The sequence below is a fragment of the Choristoneura fumiferana genome, unplaced genomic scaffold (assembly GCF_025370935.1).
Source record: "Choristoneura fumiferana unplaced genomic scaffold, NRCan_CFum_1 Sck3bRy_108;HRSCAF=293_pilon, whole genome shotgun sequence".
In the NCBI taxonomy this organism is placed as follows: Eukaryota; Metazoa; Arthropoda; class Insecta; order Lepidoptera; family Tortricidae; genus Choristoneura; species Choristoneura fumiferana.
In genome coordinates, this window is record NW_027412789.1 from 1,778 (window position 1) to 8,079 (window position 6,302).

At 49.7% G+C, this 6,302-nt stretch overlaps 1 long non-coding RNA gene across 1 annotated transcript; it reads right to left on the reverse strand.

The window, feature by feature from the left end:
• Window positions 1-3,868: 3,868 nt before the first annotated feature.
• Window positions 3,869-5,768, reverse strand: LOC141444973 (uncharacterized). Its single transcript, XR_012453252.1, has 2 exons — window positions 5,725-5,768; window positions 3,869-5,167 (listed from the first exon to the last, which is right to left on the reverse strand). It is a non-coding gene; the product is annotated as an uncharacterized lncRNA (long non-coding RNA).
• Window positions 5,769-6,302: the final 534 nt, after the last annotated feature.

The following is a 6,302-nucleotide window of genomic DNA, read 5'->3' on the forward strand; positions in this document are numbered from 1 at the left end:
GGCATCATTGGGCTTGCGCCCTCCGCCCGATAGGGCTCACCCTCACCTTTCCCTGTCTAATGAAGACAGGTACTCAGCTTGGGCTCACCCCCCTCAAAAAGGCATTGGCCCGAAGGCCAAATGCCGCCCTCTTAGGGCCCAAAGGCCCGTTGGATGGCAAGGTTCGCCCGGCAGCTCCCCTCACCAGACCAACATCCCCCCTACCCCAGTCACGTCGAAAGTCAGTCACGTCCGGCGACCACAGCCCTTAAAAGGGCTGCGCCGCCCCGGCATCATTTATATTAAAATTCATTCGAATAAATGTACTCCGCACGTGGTTTAACATGACTACAGTCTCTAAAATAAACACACACAGTTATCTTAAATAAAGTATAAAACAATAACACAAGTGGATACTTAATTTCTACCAACAACACAACAATAAGATTTTGACTTCAAACTTTTCGCGACGGCTTAATACATAGGTACTCTTACACTGGTAACACAAAGAGGCAAATAAGGTGAATCCCTCTTAGTACGGCACTACTGAGGCTACACAAAAACCATTTACCCTTAACATCGTGCCAGTGTAAGATACTTGTAAGGCTATTTGGTTTTACAACAGCAATTGAAAGAGTATTGTAAGATTAAAATTGATCTTCATAAGACCGTAATAAAATAACAGTAAGAGCAATCGCTCTTATAAACTGCGCCCAATTCGACACTTACCAACGTTTGCAAGTGTACACTAAGAGTATCGAAAATGTGGTCTTAGGATACTTCTAAGATCAAATTTTGCTAGTTGGGTGGCCAGATCCCCGATCAATCCTTCTATTTTTTGAGCTAGGTCGTCCGCTGCTCGACCACTGCTTGCTCCTGGCACCTCGATTAGGCGGGCTCCAGTAGCAGATTTGCGGACTCGCACACTTTCAATGCCCACCTCTGCCAGTCTTAAAGAAGTTGTCACTTTCTGTAAGGCTGACAGATATGTGACATTTGCCTCTGGCTTTAGGGTAACAACGACCGCCGAGCTTTTCGGTGCCGTTAGCACTCTTGATGACGCAGGCTTGGTTTTTTATGATTGCCTTTGGTACGGCAGTTGGTTTCGCTTCTTGGTGCTTGGCTGCCTTGGGCTTCGATTTCCTCCTTACTACTTCCGTCCACGAGGGTTCCAAGACAACTTCCGGCGCCTTGGAGGTTGACAGCGAATGCTCTCTCCTCGCTTGGGCCTTAACCTGCGGTTTAGGCTTCGGCTTTGGTTGTGCATTCGGCTGAGCAGCAGGTTGAGCAGTTCTTGGTGGTTGGGCTGTCTCCGGCTGACTGGCAGAACGCTTGCCAGATTTTGTCTTCTTTGGAGCCCCCTTGGCTGTGTCTGGCTGAGATGGGTTTTGTTGCCTGCTCGCCCGGTCAGCCGCCAATGGGGGCGCATAATTGGCTCCGGAGGCAGGCGGCTTTCGAATGCCTCTAGCCGGGCATTTATCATATTGCCCAGGCTCCTGAAGAGTTCCTGCGAGTGTTTTGCAAGTACCTCCTGTAGCCCTTCAGGATGCCCTTGGGATATGGCTTGAGGCATTTCCGATTTACGCTCCGCAAAGGCTGTGCGTAAGGCCTTGGTCTCGGCTGTTAAGAGAGCGAGTTGCTCTCGCATCCTCTTGTTATCTGCTTTAAGCTTTCTTAGCTCGTCGCTCTCCTTTTTATTTTCAAGGTATTCCATACCTTCAAGGATTTCGCGGCAAGCTGCATTAATGTTGCCGCGAACAACTCCGTATCGTCACATTCGTCTCTGACAAATCCGAGATTGTAACTTTGTTACCTTCCCTAGAAGGGCTTCTGTCCCTTTCTTTGTTCACTTCCTTGTTCCCCTGTGAGCGGGAGCGAAGCAAGCGTAGCGCTGGAAACTCCAGGCGATACGCCTTAGCCTTCTCGGTAGGTAACTCGTAATCGTCATCGTCTTTATTTTGCAGCTTTGCTTAGCTGCAGCAATTCCTGCGTAAGCTCCCCTGCCTGATGGAGCACGTCCTCTTTCCACTGAACTTATTTTGGGGCTGGTTTGTCCTCCCCGTCCCGTTTCCCTCTACAATTGCCCTCTTGCCAGGTTTCGATACCATTTCCATGGCATCTTGGAACTTGTCCGTGCCGGCACTCGAGTCGCCCATTTTCCTCTTATTTAGAGCTCGGAGTCAAGTTTTAGGCCGTGACCCAACCTAACCTACCCTTTTTTATTTTCCGCGTGAAGCCTATCCTACCCTTTTTTATTTTTTGTTACCAAAACCTAACCTTAGGTTAGGTAACCATTAAAATCCAGCTTAAAAAATTTATAGCTCTTGGATGAGAAGAGCTGGGCCAGCGAAACTTTTGTAGAAGATGAAGGCGTGTAAATTCCACAATCCCTATGAATTACAGATTTTTAGCTCCAAAACAAAATTTCTGGAGCCAAAAAACTGCACCAATTTTCAAAAATTTCAAAATTTGTACTTTAGAAAATTCCTAGCTCCTAAACTATGAAAGATAGCTAGGCAAAACTCAAGACCAAAAGTTAGAGCTTGTTAAGCTCTTTCTTTTGACACTTTAAACGGAATTTTTGGTGCAGAATTCACGATTCTACGACCAAAAAACCGATATTTTCCCTAACTTTCTTCAGTACGACAAACACCGTTAGGTAAAAGTTGTCGTTTCAGCTTTAATAAATCGTACCACCGAAACGGTAGCAGAAGGACACTAAACTCAAGTCAAAAAAAGGCCCAAGGAACGCTCTATTTTTTGACACTATGTCCAGAATTATTGGACAATCCGTCAGGGAGTTATTAACAGCCAAATGGATTGCTCGTAGATTTCCCATAGGCGCCGACCAAGAAAATTCTGTCAGGCGCTCCGGAATTTTCCACGAGCAATAACTTTTGATCCACTGGATCGAAAAATTTCAAACTTTGCAGCAATTTAGGGCTGCCCCAACACCACCCACCACCAAAATTTGGAGGGGGTAAGTCAACGGGTATAGCCGCTATTAGCGTGCAAACCTAAAATTTTTAAACAAAAAATCAAACATCTTAATTAATTGACGGGGGCAATATATAGAATAGTAGGCTGTCTCCCTAAGAACATTCGCGTCACCATCTATAATTCTTTAGTCAAACCACATCTAGAGTATCTGGTGGAAGTTTGGGGTAATGCAGCACCGACCAATCTTAAAGGTCTTCAAATTGCACAGAATAGCTCGCATACGTGACGAACACTGACTTGCAAGATACGGGTCTTGCCTAGTTTGTGAGTCAGGTTAGGATTCAACTTATTTAATTGGGCTATGTTTAACTAAGTTTCTTTTTCTTTGTAATTGTTCATTCCTTTTTAGATTTCATTAGACTTTATTATTATTATTATTATTACTGACGGAAATAATATTCACTTCAAAAAAATTAAATCACATAATTGATACCATTATATAGGAATAACACTGTGCAATGTATAAATATAGGTACTTAAGTCACTGTTTATGTATCAACTACTGCGATACGTAATAATTATTGTAATTCTAGCTGTAGAAATTGTCTTGTAAGTGAAGTTAAGAGCGAATTTCGAAAACTCAAAACAACACATTTTGAGCCATGTAATATTTCTATAAAAAAAATCAGTAACGTCGTTCGACTTCAATGCCCTGGTTAAAATAAGAGTGGTTCACACGCGCGGTCGGTGAGCGAGCGAGCGCTGACTGAGTGAGGCCAGTCGCTGGACGGTGCCCTCCCGCCGCCCCGCCCGGGGCCCTGCCGCCGCCCTCCCGTCAGTCGGAGGATACGATAAGATTCACAACCCATTTATTGTACTACCAGCGAACCTAGTGTTCAATACGATAGCTTGCCTGCAGGGGTCCATTGAGTAGGCATCAAAACAATCATTTCAATATTAAAACGTATTTTATTGAACACATTTTTGGCAGCCGGCGCCTAACCTTTATTTTTATAATAATTTTAAATTTTATTATTCGTTCCTTAAATTTTTAGACACCAACTAAAAACACGACTAAAAGATACAAACAGCGACATTCAGGGCGAACTGCAGAAAAAAAGGCAGAAAGTGATGTTAGCTAGATAGCTGCGTTAGTTCCATTTTTGACACGTAAATTAAGATCCCTGTTGCACTGTACTTAGGTATTTTTAACAATAATGGATACCAGGTAATAAATTCTTTACATTAAAAAAATAATAATAACAAACACATTCGATTAATTCTTTTTTTTTAGGTCTTCAAGGCGGCAGACACTATATTTATCGACAATATTGATCACACATGACAGAGAAAGATAATCAATTACGATTCTGAAGCGCTTCCATCGCTGTATCTTGTGTATTACGAAAATTTATATTTTTTTAGTTACGTCACTATTTCACTAAAACCGCGTCGTGTTTACTAAAAATCTCAATAACCAGCAGCACCAGCGGCGTGCGGCGGGCGTCGTCAGCGTCAGCGGCGGCCCCAGCCATTTATGAATATTGATTGAAATGTTTTGTAACACGCGGGGTGCGGCTTAATGTACGGCGGTGGGGACGCTTCAGAGCCTCAGCCGATGAACTCTAGAGACACCGCGCACCAGAGAGTCGTCCGGGCGGCGAGCGGCGGCGCGTATCGAGGACATCCTGCTGCCGCATTCACACTCGCGCACGAGTCGCGAGGCGAGGCGCCTCGTGAGGCGAGAGCGTACATCCCGCATCACAGTAACACGACCGTCGTCAGATCAACATCGAACGCTCTTTCTGGAGGTAGACCACATGGCGGAGCGGAGACCCAACCGGTGGCGGTATCGCCTAACGCTCTGGTGCTCGTGATCGCATTTACCATCTCTCTCTGCCCTCATCCCATATCGTGTGACAGAAGAAGTGGTAAATAGCACCGTGATATTAGTGAGGAGCTAGAAGTGCGTTTGTCAATAAGGGGTCGGGTCGGGTCGGGTCAGCACGGCACACTGTGCAGCGATTGGATGTGGTCGTGCAGAAGCGTCGCGCCGGCGCCGGCGCCCCCGCTCCGGGCGGCGGCGGCGAGGCGGGCGCGCGCGGCGCCCCGGGCGCCAGCAGGGGCGCCAGCAGCGGCGCCCAGCCCCGCGCCAGCTCCGGGTCGTCGCCCGCCAGCGCTAAAGCCAGCTCCAGCACGTCCTGCGCCTGTTGCTCCGTGCCCGTGCCCGTGACGACAGGTAGTTGTTCTGAAAACAATAATGATAAATGTTTGAGCCGACCGCTCGCCGCTGGCTGAGGGCGCCGCCCGCCCCCGCCCCCGCCCCAGCTGCTCGCCGATACTACAGGCATACTTATTATTAGGTACGATCACCTGCATCGAAATCTACCTAGCGGAATGTGTACAAATATTTTCACACAAATAGAGTCGTATCGGGTATTCATGCGAGTACACGCTCTATTTTGTCAGGTATCGGTGCCGATATGACTGTACACCCGAGATTTAAACGCGACAAATTTATTGCCAAAGCCGCCTCGACGTTTATCGTCGCAGCGACCGACCGCTCGTCGTGACCGACACGCTCATACCTATTTGTTATTTTCGCGTGTAACTGTATACTGCGCTCCGTAATAAAATCTCACATCTCGTCGAGCGAACGTATCATCAATTATGATCATCATATCAGCCGGAAGACGTCCACCTAAAATTCCAGTCGCGTCTATTGTAAACTCGCGTCTTTTAACAGTATAACTTACAAAAATCTTGAGTCCTCCTCGTCCCTCTAGTACCACGAGCAGTACCAACCTTGAGGGTCCTCCTGGCGGCGGCGTGCGCCTCCAGCAGCGCCCCCGGCCCCCGGCCCCCCGCAGGCGCGCGCGGCCCCCGCAGCGCCCCCCCACGGCCCCCAGCGCGCGCGCGTCCCTCTAGTACCACGAGCAGTACCAACCTTGAGGGTCCTCCTGGCGGCGGCGTGCGCCTCCAGCAGCGCCCCCCGGCCCCCGGGCCCCCCGCAGGCGCGCGCGGCCCCCGCAGCGCCCCCCACGGCCCCCAGCGCGCGCGCGTCCCACTAGTACCACGAGCAGTACCAACCTTGAGGGTCCTCCTGGCGGCGGCGTGCGCCTCCAGCAGCGCCCCCGGCCCCCGGCCCCCGCAGGCGCGCGCGGCCCCCGCAGCGCCCCCCCCACGGCCCCCAGCGCGCGCGCGTCCCTCTAGTACCACGAGCAGTACCAACCTTGAGGGTCCTCCTGGCGGCGGCGTGCGCCTCCAGCAGCGCCCCCGGCCCCCGGGCCCCCCGCAGGCGCGCGCGGCCCCCGCAGCGCCCCCCCCACGGCCCCAGCGCGCGCGCGTCCCACTAGTACACGAGCAGTACCAACCTTGAGGGT